Genomic DNA, 22,723 nt, shown 5'->3' with positions numbered 1-22,723 from the left:
ACTATTTCATCCTCATCTTCCGACTCAAGTTCACCTTGGGCGTTTATTACCATCACCCTTTTGTTCACACATTGACTAGTTATATGACCATGCCCTTGACATTTAAAACACTTGATATCACGAGTTTTGGAGGAAATGGGCTCGCGATTACCTTGAGTAGTAGATGGTGTAGGTTTGGGCTTCTTGAAGGGTTCAAACTTTGGCTTATTTTGAGGTTGTTCCTCCGTTCTTGGAGTTGCCCATATGTGGCGTGAGTAGTCATTGGTTGTCCCTTCCTAGCTAATCCTCTCCTCTTGAGTTGTTCTTCCACTTTTTGTGCTTGGTGGACCATGTCCGACAGCTCAATATAATGCTGCAATTCAACAATATCAGCAATTTCTGGGTTTAAACCATGTAAAAACCTGGCCATAGTGGCTTCCCGATCTTCATTGACATTAGCTCGGATCATGGACAACTCCATGTCCTTGAAATATTCATCCACACTTTTGGAGCCTTGAGATAACCTTTGAAGTAGCTGATAAAAGCTTCTATAATAATGGCTAGGCACAAACCTCCTTCTCATGAGTACTTTCATCTCCTCCCAAGTGGATACAGGTTGCTCTCTATTCCTTCTCCGAGTCATCACCACTTGATCCCACCAAACAATAGCGTAATCAGTGAATTCAATGGCAGCTAACTTTACCTTTTTAAACTCTGAGAGTTCATGACAGTGAAATACCATTTCCATCTTAGTTTCCCATTCCAAGTAAGCTTCTGGGTCATTTCTCCCTTGGAAGGTTGGAATCTTCATCTTAATCCCTCCTAAATCATTATTTCTTCTAGTTCCATTTCTATCTCCTCGATATCCAATCCTGCTCTGATTGTAGTTTTGCTCATCAAAGTCTTCCACAATAACCTCTTTATCTTCTTCGACATCAATCCCTTGGGCATGTCTATATTGTGTTCTAGTAATATGGTCTTATTGATGTCTTCTTGGTGTCCCATCCTCCACCTGATCCAACCTCTCATGGATAGATTCTAATTCCGCCCTCATCATCCGCTGCTTCTCCCCCATCAATGCTTGCAATTGTAGATTCGGAAGTGGCCTAGCCCCCTCATTTGCTCCATCCTCCTGGTTGTTGGACATGGCTGCAAAATGAAAAAAAAATCTCACAAGCACTCAACTCACGTTTGGGTGGTAGCTCTCAATTGATGATGCCTCTTAGTTCTTAAGAAAACTCTAGAACAAATCAGAATATCACATAGCAATTCAAAAGATACCACCGAAACTTATAAAGGCAGAATTTTTAAGAGAAAATGAAAGAGTAGAAGTTTGAGAGTAAGGAAAATAAGAAAGGGATTGTTGAAGACAATTTACTTCGATTCACACAACAGTTTTTTTTTTTTTTTTTTTTTTTTTTTTTTTGCGCTTTCTTCTTCTTCTATTCTTTTTCTCTTTTCATTGCGCGCTCTTTTTTTCACGATTTTTTTTTGCTTTTGAATGAACAACAAGTAAAGATAGATTTGCACTTGCCTTTGAACCGAAGCTCTGATACCAGATGATATGCACCCCCCCCAATAAATGTGATGGAACCCGAAACAAAGGTGGATAGAATACCAGGAACTAACGACAAGAGTGGTTGCCTTGACACATAACCAAGAATTGGCACGAACCAAGCCTACGAAGGAAAGAAACGCCACACCTAGGGGTGATAAGTTTCGATGGGTTGAACGCCACGAGAGTAGACTCGATAAGTTCAGCAAGTTCTTTAAAGAACTAAGAGAACACACAATCTCACCAACAACTAAGTTCCTTCATACTAAGATGCCCCTCCCTTATATAATGGGAGTGAACAAGGAAAAATACAACATAAGTACATGCACAATTAGAGTTCCAATGTTGCATGCCTCATGCAAGCTATCTAGAAACCCAAAACAAAATAAATGCATGCATAATTAGAGATCCAAGTCGCATGCTTCATTAAACAATCTAAAATACTTAAGTCTTCATGCATGAACGAGTTCCCATGCTTCGAGTGCTTATTAGCGTTCTTCTGTTAAGCGCGGCCAGTCATGGATGGTTATGCCCGATTACATGGATTAGGCTACGACTAGCAGTTGCGATTATCTTGGTTTCTTCTTGCTCATAGTCCTCCCAATGTTTTTTGATTAGCCCATTTAGTGCTTCCTTGAAACGCTTTGCCCGTAGTCTTGTAATTGGGTCTTCCGAAAGTGATAACTGATCTCTCCTATCTTCAGCCCTTGGGCATACATCACCGAGCCATGGTAGCTTCCCTATCCTCCACAATATTAGCTCTAATCAAAGACACCTCTATCTCCTTGTAGTAATCATCCACACTCCTACTCCCTTGGCGAGTCTTTGCAATTTGTTGTGTAATTCCCATTGGTAGTGGGAAGGCACAAATCTCCTCATCAAAGTCTTCATTTCGTCCCAAGTGTTGATAGGATGCTCTCCATACCTTCTTCTCTCCTTTTGCAATTGATCCCACCAAATTAAGGCATAATCGGTGAACTCAAGGGCAACCACCTTTACTTTCTTTGCATCATTGTAATTGTGGCATGAGAAGATATGCTCTATTTTCATCTCCCACTCAAGATATGTTTCGGGGTCATTCCTCCCTTGGAAGGAAGGTATTTGGACTTTCACACCTCCTAGATCATCTTCTCGTCTATGATCTCTACCTCATCTCTCACGTCTTCTTCCCCCTTCATGCCTCCTTCTTTCTCTTGGTGAATATCCACTATGCACTAATTTTGCAATAAATATCATGCTTGCATGCATGGTATTTATTATCCACTAATGCAACCACTAATCCCTAATACTAGCTTAATGCAACCATGCATGCATGGTATTTATTATACTAGCTTAGGAACTCTCAAAAATACATTAAAATCCCACAAAGGACATCAAAAGTCACTTTAGAAAAAACCCCCCAAAAATGCATACGAAAATGGTCCTCATGTTGGTCCAATTTCACTTTCAATTTGAAGGAATGTGATCCATTTAGTTGTTGACTCCCTTGTGCATTGATCCTCCTTTTCCTTGAGCCCCATTATTAAGTCTTCCAAAGCTTGCTTCATTCTCTTAGTCTTGGACCTCGTCATGGATCCCCCAATTCCCTTTAATGCCTCTTCTTAGCTCACATCACTTCCCTATTCAAACGAGGAAGAACGCTTTTATATAGGGCAAGGCACGGGCACCACATGGCCCATGCCACGGTCGTGTGCCACACACGACCTCAAACATTTTGCTCTCAGCCAGGGTCATACGACCGTGTGGTTCTCACATGGTCATGTACTGCATTGTCTCTGGCTGGCTCACATAGCCGTGTGGCTCACACGGCCTAGCCATTCTTGGCCTCTGGAAACCTTGCACGACCGTGTGGCACAAACGACCTAGGTTGTCACCGGTTCCATTGATATGGACACATCTGAGATTAACAAATGCTCGGGAGTTCCTCTATTCAATCCTTTTCCTTCTTCTTGTTGCTGGATATCTCGTTCGCATACATCTTTTCTTTGTTTCCCGAGCCTCTAGTGAGTTACAGACAGAGTTAGAAAAGATCAAATCTTTGATGATTCCATCATACATGATTGAGTTGCGAAAACTTTTGGATAGGTATCCTACATCTGAATCTGAACTGAATTCTTTCTGGTTAAAGAATCTCTTTCTAGTTGCTCTGGAACAATTAGGAGATTTTCTGGAAGAAATACGGGTTTCTGCTTCTGGTGGCAACATGCTATTGGTTGGTGGTTCCGCTTATGGGGTCAAATCAATACGTTCTAAGAAGAAATATTTGAATATCAATCTCATCGATCTCAGAAGTATCATACAAAATCCCATCAATCGAATCGCTTTTTCGAGAAATACGAGACATCTAAGTCGTACAAGTAAAGAGATCTATTCATTGATAAGAAAAAGAAAAGGGGTGAACGGTGATTGGATTGATGAGAAAATAGAATCCTGGGTCGCGAACAGTGATTTGGTTGATGATGAAGAAAGAGAATTCTTGGTTCAGTTCTCCACCTTAACGACCGAAAAAGAAAAAAGGATTGATCAAATTCTATTGAGTCTGACTCATAGTGATCATTTATCAAAGAATGACTCTGGTTATCAAATGATTGAACAACCGGGATCAATTTACTTACGATACTTAGTTGACATTCATAAAAAGTATCTAATGAATTATGAGTTCAATAGATCCTGTTTAGCAGAAAGACGGATATTCCTTGCTCATTATCAGACAATCACTTATTCACAAACCCCGTGTGGGGCTAATAGTTTTCATTTCCCATCTCATGGAAAACCCTTCTCGCTCCGTTTAGCCCTATCCCCTTCTAGGGGTATTTTAGTGATAGGTTATATAGGAACTGGACGATCCTATTTGGTCAAATACCTAGCGACAAACTTCCATGTTCCTTTCATTACGATATTTCTGAACAACTTTCCGTATTCGTATTACAAGCCTGAAGGTTTTTTTATTGATGATAGTGATAGTGACGATAGTGATTATCGTGACGATATCGATATTGATGATAGTGACGATATTGATGATGACCTTGATCTTGATACGGAGCTGCTAGATATGACGAATGTGCTAACTATGGATATGCCGCCGAGTATATACGGATTTTATATCGATATCACCTTTCGATTCGCATTAGCAAGAGCAATGTCTCCTTGCATAATATGGATTCCAAACATTCATGATCTGTATGTGAATTACAGATCCTTCGGTCTATTACAGAACTATCTCTCCAGAGATTGTGAAAGATATTCCACTAGAAATATTCTTGTTATTGGTTCGACTCATATTCCCCAAAAAGTGGATCCCGCTCTAATAGCTCCGAATAAATTAAATACATGCATTAAGATACGAAGGCTTCTTATTCAACAACAACGAAAGCACTTTTTCATTCTTTCATATACTAAAGGGTTTCACTTGGAAAAGAAAATGTTCCATACTAACGGATTCGGGTCCATAACCATGGGTTCCAATGCACGAGATCTTGCAGCACTTATCAATGAGGCCCTATCCATTAGTATTACACAGAAGAAATCAATTATAGAAACTAATACAATTAGATCAGCTCTTCATAGACAAACTTGGGATTTGCGATCCCAAGTAATATCTGTTCAGGATCATGGGATCCTTTTCTATCAAATAGGAAGGGTTGTTGCACAAAATGTACTTCTAAGTAATTGCCCCGTTGATCCTATATCTATCTATATGAAGAAGAAATCATGTAAAGAAGGGGATTCTTATTTGTACAAATGGTACTTCGAACTTGGAACGAGCATGATGAAATTAACGATACTTCTTTATCTTTTGAATTGTTCTGCCTGATTGGTCGCTCAAGATCTTTGGTCTTCACCCAGACCTGATGAAAATAATTGGATCGCTTCTTATAGATTCACTGAGAATGATTCTGATCTAGTTCATGGCCTATTAGAACTAGAAGGCGCTCTGTTGGTATCCTCACGGACAGAAAAAGATTGCAGTCAGTTTGATAATAATCGAGTGACATTACTTCTTCGGTCCGAACCAAGGAATCAGTTAGATATGATTCAAAACTATGAAAAATATGAATCGGAGTTTAAAGAAGAGGAAGAGGACATCGACCCGCAACAAATGGAGGAGGATTTATTCGATCACATAGTTTGGGCTCCTAGAATATGGCGCCCTTGGACCAATCTATTTGATTGTATTTAAAGGCCCACTAAATTGAGATTTCCCTATCGGGCCGGATCATTTCGGGGCAAGCGAAGCATTTATCATGAAGAGGATGAGCTTCAAGAGCATGAGGAGGAGTTCTTGCAGAGGGGAACCATGCAGTACTGGACACCAGATAGATTTTCCAAAGAACAAGGCTTTTTTCGAATAAGCCAATTCATTTGGGACCCTGCAGATCCATTCTTTTTCCTATTCAAAGATCAGTCCTTTGTCTCTGTGTTTTCACGTCGAGAATTCTTTGCATATGAAGAGATGTCAAAGGTGCTTATTACTTCCCAAACAAATCCTCCTACATCTATGTATACACGCTGGTTCATCGGGAATAGGCAAGAAAAGTACTGCGAATTGTTGATTCATCGCCAGAAATGGCTTAGAAGCAAGAGTTCATTATCTAATGGATCTTTCCGTTCTAATATTCTATCCGAGAGTTATCAGTATTTATCAAATCTCTTCCTATCTAAGGGAACGCTATTGTATCAAATGACAAAGACAGTGTTGAGAAGGGGATGGCTTTTCCCGGATGAAATGAAACATTTGATTCATGTAACAGGAGAAAGATTTCCCATTCCTTAGCCGTAAAGATATGTGGCCATGAAAAAGGGATTAAGTGGAACAGGATTGGCCGGGTGGTAGAGTCGTGGAAATACTTTTTATTCCATATTTTGGACCTTAGCTCCATGGAACAATATGCTACTGCTGAAACATGGAAGAATTGAAATCTTAGATCAAAACACTATGTATGGATGATATGAACTGCCTAAACAAGAATTCTTGAACTGTGAACAACCAGAGTCTATTACTCACTACATCAAACAATTTCCATTAATGAAACCATGGAAATCCACCTGAAAATAAAAAATGTGCATGTCCGATGAAATGCTTGTTGCTATCTGCTCCAATAACGAATCATTGGTTTAACTGAATAACTAAAGAAAATAGATAGACCTTTCTATTTGTCTCAGGTCAGGGGATCTTCTCAATCGGAGGATCCCCCATATGGATAATACATATTCCGGTTGACCGAGCCTAATTCTAATTGTTCTGTTTCGAAGCAAAGATATCCACGGAGGCTGGTTCGTCCTCTTCAGATATTCACGACCAAGAGGTACTGGATTCTCTTTCGGATAGGCCCTGAAAGGAGAAGGAAGGCTGGAATGCAAACAGACGTCTGTCTATTCTCTAAGTCACCCGCCCCGATCCGTTTTGGGAACGTCCAGTGCCAAAGTCACTAAATGGGTAAGTCGCCAATCCCTAAAACGGACTATGTAATGTACTTTATCTGCTGAGTTATGGGTACTGGTGGGTATTTTACCAGAGGTTTTTATCAATCTACCCTTGTGTGATTCCTCTTGAATCATATACTCGGGGGGTGGGTGCGGGGCAGACGATTTCTAAACGGACTCCTCATTCATTAGATGGAGAAGATCGCTAAAATTTCGTGATCCCCTACCGAACCTATTCCAATAGCTCGGACTCAGATCGTGGGGATTGCCGGAATACTTCGTATCAACAGATCGGTATATCAATATTGATTAGATCCGAAATCTGTTATTGAATTGCTCATTGAATGAGCATTCTCAATATTATGCCTTGAAGAGGACTCGAACCTCCACGCTCTTTAGCAAGAGATTTTGAGTCTCGCGTGTCTACCATTTCACCATCAAGGCATCTTGAAAGTGAATCATATTCCATGAATATGATATCTATCTAATGTGATATATGAAATATATGAAAAAGGTGGAGTGCTGGAGTATTTCTATCGATCGGTCATGTCATATAGGCCTGGGTCAGACATCAAATTGCTTCGATTTGAATTATCCAGAGTATACCTTATATATATATCAAAAAGATGAACAATCAAACCTATTTCTCGATTCAATAGAAGCCCCCAAAAGAAAAGAAGTGAATATGGTACATAGTATCTATTTACATACGCTCGAATGACCCATCCTCATAATAAGAATGTACATAATAACCCTATTCTAGTCTGGTCCGGTATGGAATGAACTTATAATCTGATGATCGAGTCGATTCCATGATTATAAGTTCATAACCCCAGCCCATTCCCATTTTGGGCGGAACAGATCTACTAATTCTTTTATTCCAGTTAGTAAGAGGGATCTTGAACTAAGAAGTAGACCTATAAGCTAAAATAGGGTATCCTGAGCAATTGCATGAATTGGGTTCATTGATATTCCAGTTAGTTAGAGCCCTAGAGCCAATCATTTGATGATTGTATTATGGACTTGTTGTATCATATTCTTATATAAATAAAGACATTTGTTTTGGTTATTATACTTACTTGTATTGGTACCAAATAAACTAAGTATAATAGCGTCCTTCAGTGGAAGGTTCTCACCTACATCAATCGGTTAGTTGAACCGATAGTGAGATGATATAGGGAACACTACTCTTAATCATTCCTAGTCGAGTATTAATATTCAGGGACAATGTTATGTTGGGTTTTTCGGGCCGTGAAAACCGCTTTTCGCGTCGCGGAAACCCCGAATCGCCCAAGCCACGGATCTCGTGCAAGGTAAAACTTTCGAAAAATACGAGTACGAGTTTAAAACACGATCGACTCTTAGATCTACGAGGGAAAAACATTTACCCTTGATGCGTGCCCTTCGTAATCCCGCAACGTCCAAAGGTAGCCGGATCTCGAGACCGTCAAGCGAACGGTCCTCTAGCGGTATCCACACGAACAAGGAGTGGTCTTCTACCACTCAAAGATGGAGAGGAGAACCCACAAGTGTGCTAGCACTTTCTAGTGCTCTCGGATTGGATCTAAAAGGTGAGAAAGGAGAGAAGGGAAAAAGAACTCATACACTCCTCTAGGTACTCTCCTTTTGTGACCTTCACACCACCTAGTTGCTTGGAATCAACTCTCACTTCTTCTCCACCATGAAGCCATGACCAAAAGCAAGCTTGAGAGAGGGGGAGAAACACCCAAGGAAGAAGAAGCATTGAACACCATTCAATTGCCACCAAATGAAACCTTCTCCTCACTTAGTGTGGCCGGCCACACTAGTGTAACTCCCACATTAATGTGACCGGCCACATTAATGCATTTGGTGTGTAACCTCCATGAGGTGGCACACCATTAAATGAGGAGATGATGTGGCTAATGATGTGGCTAGATTGGTCATACCAAGTAGGATGAGTCAACCTTCATGATGATGTGGCAAGACATCAAGTCAAACTTGATGTTTCAACTTCCATTTGGTCAAGTCAAACATGACCAATTTTCTTCCTTGTTGAGTTAAATCCAACCTTTGATTCAAGTCAATTTTAATTTAATGAATCTCAATTCATTAATATAAATTGACTCATGAATCAAATTTAAATTAGACTCATTCAACAATTGAATCTAATTGAGTCTAACTCAATAAGTCTAATTTGAATCCAATCTTTGATTCATCATATGAATCTAATCCTATTGATTCATCATATGAACCTAATCTCCATGCACATGTTCTTTGTGTGTGACCCAATAGGTTCTTGTAACGTTGGCAATGTTATAAACTCCTTTAAAAACATAAGCAATGAGCGGCATCTAGCAATACATCATTGCTACCCAAGTTACAAGAAATGTTGAGATCCAACATCACCTTGTGACTACTAATTGTGACTCCTCACAATATATGACAAGTGTCCTTCTATCCTATACATCTAGATTGATCAATGTAAGGCATAGACCGTGTCATCCTCTGACCAATCTAAATCTTGAACTCCAAGTAGACTCACTAAATCAAATGAGCTCAATATCTCATATTGACTCATTTGGGCATGGCCATGCACTTCGTGGTCTTACTCTATCAAAAATATCGATGTCACTCCCGTCATATAGGAGGGATAGATCTTATCTACATCACTCACATCCCTCTGCATAATTTGTTATATACCCAGTAATCGCCTTTATAGTCCACCCTGTTACGAGTGACGTTTGACGAAACTAAAGTACATAACTCCTTATGTAGGGATCCATGGTGACTTCAGGTCTAAGGACTAATAGTCATACTAATAGTCACATGAGAAAGTATATGACACTCATATAACGATCCATGATACTTTCTCATGGCGGGTCATTCAGTATACATTCTCTAATGCATACCCATGTGTCAGCTTGATATCTCTATATCCATGACTTGTGAGATCAAGTCATCGAGCTGACCTACATGCTAGTCTTATTGTATTAACATTGTCCCTAAATGTTAATACTCGACTAGGAATGATTTAGAGTAGTGTTCCCTATATCATCTCACTATCGATTCAACTAATCGATTGATATAGGTATGAACGTTCTACTCAAGGACATTACTATACTTATTTTATCTGGCACTAATACAAATAAGCATAATAACCAAAAACTAATGCCTTTATTAATATACAAAAATATGATATACATGAGTCCATACAATCATCAAATGATTGGCTCTAGGGCTCTAACTAACAATCTCCCACTAGCACTAGTGCCAATCAGTATAGGCTCTAAGGCCTAATGACCTAGTGTGACCATCATGCTTTCTCTGTGCCAAAGCCTTGGTCAAGGGATCTGCGATGTTAGCCTCTGTAGGTACTCTGCAAATCTTCACATCTCCTCTATCGATAATCTCTCGAATGAGATGGAAGCGCCGTAGTATGTGCTTGGTCCGCTGGTGTGAGCGAGGTTCCTTCGCCTGTGCTATAGCTCCATTGTTGTCACAATAGAGCTCAACTGGATCAGCGATGCTAGGAACCACCCCAAGTTCAGTGATGAACTTGCGGATCCAAACTGCCTCCTTTGCTGCCTCTGATGCAGCAATGTACTCGGCTTCTGTTGTAGAATCAGCTACTGTATCCTGCTTCGAACTCTTCCAGCACCATTAATGCAAAATACGAACCCCGACTGCGATCTATAGTCGGTCTGGAAGCTAGCATCACTATAACCCTTTATTAGCTCATCATTGCCTCCATATATCAAGAAATATTCTTTAGTCCTTCTTAAGTACTTAAGAATATTCTTGACCGCTATCCAGTGACTTTCACCTGGATCTGACTGGTATCTGCTCGTCATGCTCAAAGCATACGAGACATCAGGTCGAGTACATAGCATGGCATACATGATCGATCCTATGGCTGAGGCATAAGGGATCTGATCCATGCGGTCTCTCTCCTCTCTAGAAGAGGGACCTTGAGTCTTCGAAAGACTCACGCCATGTGACATCGGCAGAAATCCCTTCTTGGAGTTCTGCATGGCAAACCGAAGGAGTACCTTATCAATGTATGTACTCTGACTTAGGCCAAGCAATCTCTTAGATCTATCTCTATAGATCTGAATTCCTAGAATGCGGGATGTCTCACCTAAGTCCTTCATTGAGAAGCAACTCCCTAGCCAGGTCTTGACAGACTGAAGCATAGGGATGTCCTTCCCAATGAGTAGTATGTCATCCACATACAATATGAGGAAGACAACTATGTCCCCTACAACCTTCTTGTAGACACAAGGCTCATCTTCGTTCTTGATGAAACCAAACTGTTTGATCGCATCATCGAATCGAAGATTCCAGCTCCGAGAAGCTTGCTTTAATCCATAAATGGACCTATGCAGCTTGCATACTCTACTAGTATGCTGTGGATCTTCAAAACCCTCAGGTTGTGTCATCTACACATCCTCGAGTAGATTTCCATTCAGAAACGCGGTTTTGACATCCATCTGCCATATCTCATAATCATGGTATGCTGCAATAGCAAGCATGATCCGAATGGACTTAAACATCGCTACTGGAGAAAAGGTTTCATCATAGTCAATACCATGAATCTGCTTGAAACCTTTAGCTACCAAGCGACCCTTATAAATAAGTCCATCCATGTCAGTCTTTCTCTTAAAGACCCACTTGCACCCAATGGGTTTTACCCCTTCAGGTGGATCAACCAAAGTCCATACTTGGTTGGTGTACATGGATTCCATTTCAGATCTCATGGCCTCTAGCCATTTCTCGGAATCTGGTCTCATCACAGCTTCCTGATAGGTGGTAGGCTCATCCTCTATGAGCATAACGTCATCATGGTCAGACAAGAGAAATGAGTATCTCTCAGGCTGACGACGTACCCTATCAGACCTGTGAAGAGGTATGTCTACTTGAACCGGTTGTTGTTCCTCAACTCCTTGTGGAACATCATCCACAACACTTTGTGGCTCCAGTTCAACTTCCATCGAGGCTTCAGTGCTAGTATTCGCATCTTGAACTTCTTCAAGATCGAACGTGCTCCCACTAGTCTTTCTAGAAACAAAGTCCCTTTCTAGAAAGACCCCAGTTTTTGCCACAACTAATGTAGAAGTAATATCCCTTAGTTTCCTTGGGATATCCGATGAAAAAGCACTTGTCGGATTTGGGTCCTAATTTGTCTGAGACTTGACGTCGTACGTAAGCCTCACAGCCCCAAATCCTCATGAAAGACACCTGGGCATCTCTCCCAGTCCATATCCTATATGGTGTCTTTATCACGGCCTTGGATGGAACTCGGTTGAGTATAAAAGCTGCCGTGTCTAGAGCATATCCCCATAGATATGTCGGAAGATCTGTGTGACTCATCATAGATCGTACCATATCTAATAAGGTACGATTCCTCCGTTCGGATACACCATTCCACTGTGGTGTTCCAGGAGGAGTGAGTTGGGATAGAATCCCACACTCAGCTAGATAGTCACGGAACTCATGGCTAAGGTATTCTCCACCTCGATCGGATCGAAGTATCTTAATACTCTTGCCAAGCTGGTTCTGTACTTCATTCTTGAATTCTTTGAACTTTTCAAAGGACTCAGACTTATGTGTCATCAAGTACACATAACCATATCTACTGAAGTCATCAGTAAATGTGATGAAGTATCTATAACCGCCTCTAGCAGCAACATTGAAAGGGCCACATACATCACTATGTATGAGTCCTAACAAATCAGTTGCTCTCTCGCTGTGCCCACTAAAGGGAGTCTTGCTCATCTTACCTCGTAGGCATGACTCGCATATCTCATATGATTCAAAATCAAATGAGTCCAGCAAACCATCCTTATGGAGCTGGGATAAGCGTTTAAGCGACAGTGCCAGAGGTATGTTTGGTTCATGTCATTTGACTTGAACCTCTTGGTATTTACGTTATAGATAGGGCTCTCTAGATCTAGAATATAGAGTCCGTTCATCAGAGGTGCACTACAATAGAACATATCGTTTAAATAGACGGAACAACATTTGTTCTTTATTATAAACGAAAATCCTTTCTTGTCCAAACAAGAAACGGAAATTATGTTCTTAGTCAAGGCAGGCACATAACAACAATCATCTAATTCTAGTACAAGCCCAGAGGGAAAAGATAGATGATAAGTTCCTACAGCAATAGCAGCAACTCGTGCTCCATTGCCTACTCGTAGGTCTATCTCACCCTTCGTCAATGCCCTGCTATTCATCAGCGCTTGTACATTAGTACAAATGTGCGAAGCACATCCGGTATCTAATACCCACGATGAAGAAATAGAGAGGTTGACTTCTATAACATTTATACCTGAAGTAGAAATCTTATTTCTCTTCTTCGTAAGATCTTCCAGGTATTCTTTGGAGTTCCTCTTCCAATGCCCTACTTGTCCTTGATATAGGTGACAAAGAGGTTCAACCATATCGTAAGCGCTCATCAACTCATGTTGCTTCTGAAGCTCAGAGTTCATGGTTGCGAGCATAAGACAAGACACATCTAATGCGTCATCTTGATGCTTCTTGTAAGCATCTCGGTCTGCTCGCGTGGCAGTGGCAGGAGGAGCCTCCGGAATGGGCTGCTCCTTGGGTGAGAACTATTCTCAGGTTCCTGTACCAGTCCAGGAAATTTGCTCCGTTGAGCTTGTCCTTCTCAAGGACAGATCGCAGAGAGAAAATGTTCGTATTTGACGTCATGGTTATCTATAACAGAAAATTTGCAGAAATAAATATCATATTCTTAGAATCATTTAATTAGGCCTTTAATTAAATGATGCTCCCACTGAATTCTATAATTCTTGTGGGACAAGATCCACATCATACTAACCCTTGAGTTAGCTTTGGCTAATACGCCCAAGGCTTAGTATGATCGGTAGGTAACGATTACCAATTACATCTCTATGCAACTCTTGTTTATAAAATCAATATCCGCATTTATATTAAAATTCGAGTTAGCTTTGGCTAATACGCCCGAGAGTTAATATAGATGTGATTTTGACCTATCTTTTCCAACCGTTGGAATAATGCCTATAGTTGACTCGATCCAACCGAGTAACTAGGAATACTCAATCTAATTGAGTTTGTATTCACCCATGCGTTGATAGGCGGGACCAAGATTGTCCCTCCGTACCCTACCAAGATAATATGTATTGCTCTGCTTTGGCAGATTCAACAATACATGTGATCGAGGTAGTGATAGGTATCACGGCACGGTTAGGCATTTAGAGTTGGTTCGATCGAGATCTAATCTAATCGAAAAGGATGCATCTTGTGCACGACTTAGATCTAATCTAATTGCAAGGGTGCATCATGTGCACGACTTAGATCTAATCTAATCGTAAGGCACTAATTAATTAATTACTTATTAAACATACATCATATACATAAGCAATTAACTAATTAAGCTATTTGTGATTTAGTCATGGCCCTACTACGATCTTCTCAAGCCAATGAGAAGATCGAATGGTCAACCTAGGGTCAACAGCTTCTCCAAGCTCCTCCCTTTGACCACCATGTGTTGCTCGTGCCCGCCTCGGAACTCCGTCTCGTGTGGACCCTCCACCGCTCCAATTTGTACATTACAATTTGAAACTCGAGTTACATTCGAGTCTAAATCTAATTTACAACAAGAAAATAAGAGAAGGCACGACGCGCAGGTCGCGAATATAATACAACACTCACAAACACATAACGGCACGCAGGCCGTATTATGAATTACAACACAACCAATCATATTGGGTTTTGGGCCATGACTATCATAAAATTAATATATAATTCAAAAATTATATATTTTCATAATTTTCTATAATTTTAAAATTAATTTTTACAATTTTTACGAGTAAAATTTCCCGGCGGTCCCGTTTAGCGGTTTCGGGCGCAATCGCGGAACGGATCCCCTTGCGGGGCCCAGGGGCAGCGCCCCTACCCGCGATCTAACCATCGCGAGGGTTCCTTTGCGATCCAACAGCGCCTAAACCCGCTATCCCAAAACGATTTGGGCCGAGACATTGCCGTTTCGGAAAAATCTTCCCGGCGGGTTCGTTTTAAGCGATTTCGGGTGCGATCGCGGAGCAAATCCCCTTGCGGGGTTAGGGGCAGTACCCCTACCCACGATCTAACCATCGTGAGTTGCTCCTTTGCGATCTAATGGCACCCAAGCCCGCTGTCCCAAACGGATTTGGGGCGAAACAAAGCCGTTTTGAAAGTTTCCGAAGCCTACAAGTGCCGAGACACTTGTGCTTCGCTTCTACGGAAAAATTACCCATAAAATCATAAAAACTAAATTTTACAGAAAATCACATAAGGTTTTATTTTTCATAAAAATAAAAACAAACTCGTACAAGCCTTGCACGTGGCTCTGATACCACTGTTGGGTTTTTCGGGCCGCGAAAATCGCTTTTCGCGTCGCGGAAACCCCGAATCGCCCAAGCCACGGATCTCGTGCAAGGTAAAACTTTCGAAAAATACGAGTACGAGTTTAAAACACGATCGACTCTTAGATCTACGAGGGAAAAACATTTACCCTTGATGCGTGCCCTTCGTAATCCCGCAACGTCCAAAGGTAGCCGGATCTCGAGACCGTCAAGCGAACGGTCCTCTAGCGGTATCCACACGAACAAGGAGTGGTCTTCTACCACTCAAAGATGGAGAGGAGAACCCACAAGTGTGCTAGCACTTTCTAGTGCTCTCGGATTGGATCTAAAAGGTGAGAAAGGAGAGAAGGGAAAAAGAACTCATACACTCCTCTAGGTACTCTCCTTTTGTGACCTTCACACCACCTAGTTGCTTGGAATCAACTCTCACTTCTTCTCCGCCATGAAGCCACGACCAAAAGCAAGCTTGAGAGAGGGAGAAGCACCCAAGGAAGAAGAAGCATTGAACACCATTCAATTGCCACCAAATGAAACCTTCTCCTCACTTAGTGTGGCCGGCCACACTAGTGTAACTCCCACATTAATGTGGCCGGCCACATTAATGCATTTGGTGTGTAACCTCCATGAGGTGGCACACCATTAAATGAGGAGATGATGTGGCTAATGATGTGGCTAGATTGGTCATACCAAGTAGGATGAGTCGACCTTCATGATGATGTGGCAAGACATCAAGTCAAACTTGATGTTTCAACTTCCATTTGGTCAAGTCAAACATGACCAATTTTCTTCCTTGTTGAGTTAAATCCAACCTTTGATTCAAGTCAATTTTAATTTAATGAATCTCAATTCATTAATATAAATTGACTCATGAATCAAATTTAAATTAGACTCATTCAACAATTGAAGCTAATTGAGTCTAACTCAATAAGTCTAATTTGAATCCAATCTTTGATTCATCATATGAATCTAATCCTATTGGTTCATCATATGAACCTAATCTCCATGCACATGTTCTTTGTGTGTGACCCAATAGGTTCTTGTAACGTTGGCAATGTTATAAACTCCTTTAAAAACATAAGCAATGAGCGGCATCTAGCAATACATCATTGCTACCCAAGTTACAAGAAATGTTGAGATCCAACATCACCTTGTGACTACTAATTGTGACTCCTCACAATATGTGACAAGTGTCCTTCTATCCTAGGCATCTAGATTGATCAATGTGAGGCATAGACCGTGTCATCCTCTGACCAATCTAAATCTTGAACTCTGAGTAGACTCACTCAATCAAATGAGCTCAATATCTCATATTGACTCATTTGGGTATGGCCATACACTTCGTGGTCTCACTCTATCAAGAATATCAATGTCTCTCCCGTCATATAGGAGGGATAGATCTCATCTACATCACTCACATCCCTCTCCATAATTTGTTATATACCCAGTAATCGCCTTTATAGTCCACCCTGTTACGAGTGACGTTTGACGAAACTAAAGTACATAACTTCTTATGTAGGGATCCATGGTGACTTCAAGTCTAAGGACTAATAGTCATACTAATAGCCACATGAGAAAGTATATGACACTCATATAACGATCCATGATACTTTCTCATGGCGGATCATTCAGTATATATTCTCTAATGCATACCCATGTGTCAGCTTGATATCTCTATATCCATGACTTGTGAGATCAAGTCATCGAGCTGACCTACATGCTAGTCTTATTGTATTAACATTGTCCCTAAATGTTAATACTCAACTAGGAATGATTTAGAGTAGTGTTCCCTATATCATCTCACTATCGATTCAACTAATCGATTGATATAGGTATGAACGTACTACTCAAGGACGTTACTATACTTATTTTATCTGGCACTAATACAAATAAGCATAATAACCAAAAACTAATGCCTTTATTAATATACAAAAATATGATATACATGAGTCCATACAATCATCAAATGATTGGCTCTAGGGCTCTAACTAACATGTTAATGCAATAAGACTAGCATGTAGGTCAACTCGATGACTTGATCTCACAAGTCATGGATATAGAGATATCAAGTTGACACATGGGTATGCATTGGTGAATGTATACTGAATGATCCGCCATGAGAAAGTATCATGGATCGTTATATGAGTGTCATATACTTTCTCATGTGGCTATTAGTATGACTACTAGTCCTTGGACCTGAAATCACCATGGATCCCTACATAAGGAGTTATGTACTTTGGTTTCGTCAAACGTCACCCGTAACTGGGTGGACTATAAAGGTGATTAATGGGTATGTAATGAATTATGCAGAGGGATGTGAGTGATGTAGATGGGATCTATCCCTCCTATATGACGGGAGCGACATCGATATTCTTGATAGAGTGAGACCACGAAGTGCATGGTCATGCCCAAATGAGTCAATATGAGATATTGAGCTCATTTGATTTAGTGAGTTTACTTAGAGATCAAGATTTAGATTGATCAGAGGATGACACGGTCTATGCCTCACATTGATCAATCTAGATATCTAGGATAGAAGGACACTTGTCGTATATTGTGAGGAGTCACAATTAGTAGTCACAAGGTGATGTTGGATCTCAACATTCTTATAACTTGGGTAGTAATGATGTGTTGCTAGATGCCGCTCATTACTTATGCTTCTAAATGGGTTTAGGTGCATTGCCAACGTTATAAGAACCTATAGGGTCACACACAAAGGGCAATTAGATGGAGATTAGGTTCATTTGATGAACCTAAAGGATTAGGTTCATGTGATGAACCAAATTGGATTAAGAGTAATCCAAATTATGCTAATTGAGTTGGACTCAATTTGGTTCATGTGTTAAGTGAGTCTAATTTGGACTTAGACTCATTGAATTAATTTAATTCAATGAATAGAGATTCATTAAATTAAAATTGACTTGAACAAATGGTTAGATTAGATCAACCAAGGGAGAGAAGTGGTCAAGTTTGAATTGACTTAAGTAGGATGATGAAGAGTGAAGTTTTGACTTGACTTTTACTTGACCAATGCCACATCATCAAGGCTTCTTCATTTGGTAAAGTTTGACTTGACCAAATGCCATCTCATGGAGGAGATCAAGAGACTTGGCTCTTGATATTCCATGGGAGTTTTAGAAGCAAAGTGGCCGGCCACTTTTTTGGGAGGTTACATGTGTGTGAGTTACACAAGGTGTATTCATTCATTCTCATTCACTCCTTCTTCTTCCTCAAGCTCTTCTCTTCTCTCCCTCTCATCTCCTCCATTACTGATCTCTAAGGTTGCTAGCACATCCTTAGAGATTTTTCTCCATCTGTTGCTTGTGTGGATACACATAGAGAAGTGTCTACTTTGACACTTTCGAGATCCGGCGAACCGAGGACGAGCGGGATTGCGAAGGGCTTCGCATCAAGGGTATAACCTTTCTTCATTGTAGATCTACTGTAGATCAAGGTTTAGAAACTCATACTCATAAGTTTTCGAAAGTTTTATCTTCGCACGGATCCGGTGGCGGGGGTTTCAGGATTTCTGCGACGCGAAAAAGCGATTTTCGCGGCCCGAAAATCCAACAGTGGTATCAAAGTCACGTGCGAAGACTTGTACGAGTTTAATTTGATTTTTTATGAAAAATATAGGTTCTGTGATATTCTGTAATTTTATGATTTTTAGAGTTTTTATGGGTATTTTTCTCGTAGAAGCGAAGCACAAGTGTTTCGACACTTGTAGGCTTCGACTACCGAGAAGTTTTTCTGAAACGGCAAGGTTTCGCCCCAAAACATTTTGGGACAGTGGGCTAAGGCACTGTAGGATCACTAAGGAACCCTCGCGATGGTTAGATCACGAGTAGGGGAGCTGCCCCTGGCCCCGCAAGGGGATTCGTTCCGCGATTGCGCCCGAAAACCGCTAAACGGGACCGCTGAGAATTTTTACTCGTAAAAATTGGTATTAAAATTGTAGAAAATTATAGAAAATATATAATTTATAATTATGTATAATTTGTGATAGTCATGGCCCAAAAATACCCAATTGGATTGGTATATTTTGTGTTGTAATTCATAATACGGCCTGCGTGCTGTCATGTGATTGTGTGTGCTGTATACTTGATACGCGACCTACGCGTTGTGCCTTTCTCTTATATTCTTGTTGTAAATTAGTTTAGACTCGAATGTAACTCGAGTTTCAAAATTGTAATGTACAAAATTGGAGCCGTGGAAGGTCCACTCGAGACGGAGTTACGAGGAGGGCGCGAGCAACACAAGGTAGTCAAAGGGAGGAGCTTGAGAAGCTGTGGACCCTCGGTTGACCATCCAATCTTCTCATTGGCTTGAGAAGATCATAGTAGGGCCATGACTAATCACAAATAGTATAATTAATTGCTGGTGTGTGTGTATTTGATGCATGCTAGTAAAGTAGTTAATTAGGGCCTTAACGATTCAATTCGATCAATCACGTATATGATACATCTCGACGATTAGATTAGATCTAAGTCGCGCACATGATGCACCTCCTCTACGATTAGATTAGATCTAAATCGAGTATATGATACACATCGTCGATTAGATTACATCTAAATCGCGTCAACTTTAAAATGCCTACCATGCCGTGATACCTATCACTACCTCGATAACATGTGTTGTTGAATCTGCCAAAGCAGAGCAACACATATTATCTTGGTAGGGTACGGAGGGACAATCTTGGTCCCGTCTATCAACGCATGGGTGAGTACAACTCAATTAGATTGAGTAACTAGTTAACTCGGTTGGATCGAGTAAAACTATAGGCATATTTCCAACGGTTAGAATATAGGACATAATCACGTTTATATTAATTCTTGGGTGTATTAGCCAAAGCTAACTCAAGTTTTAATATAACTACGGATAATGATCCTATAAACAAGAGTTGCATAGAGATGTAATTGGTAAATTGTTACCTACCGATCATACTAAGTCTTGGGCGATTTAGCCAAAGCTAACTCAAGGCGTAGTATGATGTGGATCTTGTCCCTCACGAATTATAGCTATTTGGTTAGAATCTAGTAAGTGTGGTTTGACCACATCACTCACTTGATTCTACAAAAATTATATAATTCAGTGGGAGCATGATTTAGTTAAAGTCCTAATTAAATGATTTAAAAGAATATGATATTTATTTTTTGCATTTATCTGTTGTAGATAACCATGACGTTGAATACGAACTCTTTCTCCCTGCGTTCTGTCCTTAAGAAGGACAAGCTCAACGGAGCAAATTTTCTGGACTGATACAGGAACTTGAGAATAGTTCTCACCCAGGAACGTAAACTGTACGTCCTGGAGTAGCCCATTCCCGAGGCACCTCCTGCCACTGCCACGCGAGCTGATCGTGACGCTTACAAGAAGCATCAAGATGACGCATTAGATGTGTCATGTCTTATACTCGCAACCATGAACTCTGAGCTTCAGAAGCAACATGAGTTGATGACTACTTATGATATAGTTGAACATCTTCGTCAACTATAACAAGGACAAGCAGGGCACTGGAAGAGGAACTTCACAGGATACCTGGAAGATCTTAAGAAGAAGAGAAATAAGATTTCTACTTCAGGTATAAATGTTATAGAAGTCAACCTCTCTATTTCTTCATCGTGGGTATTAGATACCGGATGTGCTTCTCACATTTGTACTAATGTACAAGCACTGAGAAATAGCAGAGCATTGACAAAGGGCGAGATAGACCTACGTGTAGGCAATGGAGCACGCGTTGCTGCTGTTGCTGTAGGAACTTATCATCTATCTCTGTCCTCTGGGCTTGTATTAGAATTAGATTAATGTTGTTATGTACCTGCATTAACAAAGAACATAATTTCAGTTTCTTGTTTGGACAAGAAAGATTTCTCTTTTATAATTAAGGACAAATGTCGTTCTGTTTATTTAAAAGATATGTTCTATTGTAGTGCACCTCTGATGAACAGACTCTACATTCTAGACCTTGAAAGCCCTATCTATAACATAAATACCAAGAGGTTCAAGTCAAATGACATGAACCAAACCTATCTCTGGCACTGTCGCTTAGGTCATATAAATGACAAGCGCTTATCCCAGCTCCATAAGGATGGTTTGCTGGACTCATTTGATTTTGAATCTTATGAGACGTGCGAGTCATGCCTACTAGGCAAGATGACCAAGACTCCCTTTAGTGGGCACAGTGAGAGAGCGACTGACTTGTTAGGTCTTATACATAGTGATGTATGTGGCTCTTTCAATGTCGCTGCTAGAGGCGGTTATCGGTACTCATCACATTTACTGATGACTTCAATAGATATGGTTATGTGTACTTGATGACACATAAGTCTGAATCCTTTGAAAAGTTTAAAGAATTCAAGAATGAAGTACAGAACCAGCTTGGCAAGAGTATTAAGATACTTCGATCAGATCGAGGTGGAGAATACCTTAGCCATGAGTTTCGTGACTATCTAGCTGAGTGTGGGATTCTATCCCAACTCACTCCTCCTGGAACACCACAGTGGAATGGTGTATCCGAAAGGAGGAATCGTACCCTATTAGATATGGTATGATCTATGATGAGTCACACAGATCTTCCAACATACCTTTGGGGTTATGCTCTAGACACGGCAGCTTTTATACTCAACCGAGTTCCATCCAAGGCCGTGATAAAGACACCATATAGGATATGGACTGGGAGAGATGTCTAGGTGTCTTTCATGAGGATTTGGGGTTGTGAGGCTTACGTTAGACGTCAAGTCTCAGACAAATTAGGACCCAAATCTGACAAGTGCTACTTTATTGGATATCCCAAGGAAACTAAGGGATATTACTTCTACATTCCCAGTCAGCACAAGGTAGTTATGGCAAAAACTGGGGTCTTTCTAGAAAGGTACTTTGTTTCTAGAAAGACTAGTGGGAGCACGTTCGATCTTGAAGAAGTTCAAGATACGAACAATAGCACTAAAGCCTCGATGGAAGTTGAACTGGAACTACAAAGTGTTGTGGATGATGTTGTTCCACAAGGAGTTGAGGAACAACAACCAGTTCAACCTTTTCGCAGGTCTGATAGGGTACGTCGTCAGCTAGAGAGATACTCATTTCTCTTGTCTGACCATGATGACATTGTGCTCATAGATGATGAGCCTACCGCCTATCAGGAAGCTGTGATGAGACCAGATTCTGAGAAATGGCTAGAGGCCATGAGATCCGAGATGGAATCCATGTACACCAACCAAGTATGGACTTTGGTTGATCCACCTAAAGGGGTAAAACCCATTGGGTGTAAGTGGGTCTTTAAGAGAAAGACTGACATGGATGGACTTATCTATAAGGGTCGCTTGGTAGCTAAAGGTTTCAAGCAAATTCATGGTATTGACTATGATGAAACCTTTTCTCCAGTAGCGATGTTTAAGTC

The 22,723-nt window shown here is 40.6% G+C and overlaps 3 pseudogenes; 1 reads left to right on the top strand and 2 right to left on the bottom strand.

The window, feature by feature from the left end:
* The window catches only part of LOC122011072, a 40,690-nt pseudogene extending 37,978 nt beyond the window's left edge, over window positions 1-2,712 (bottom strand).
* A 575-nt stretch (window positions 2,713-3,287) lies between these two features.
* LOC122011070 lies at window positions 3,288-6,572 on the top strand (annotated as a pseudogene).
* LOC122011069 overlaps window positions 6,493-22,723 on the bottom strand; it is a 20,967-nt pseudogene continuing 4,736 nt past the window's right edge.

The sequence above is a fragment of the Zingiber officinale genome, chromosome 8A (genome assembly GCF_018446385.1).
Source record: "Zingiber officinale cultivar Zhangliang chromosome 8A, Zo_v1.1, whole genome shotgun sequence".
Classification (NCBI taxonomy): Eukaryota; Viridiplantae; Streptophyta; class Magnoliopsida; order Zingiberales; family Zingiberaceae; genus Zingiber; species Zingiber officinale.
Note: the sequence above shows the minus strand (reverse complement) of the source record. Positions and strands in the feature narration are given on the sequence as shown.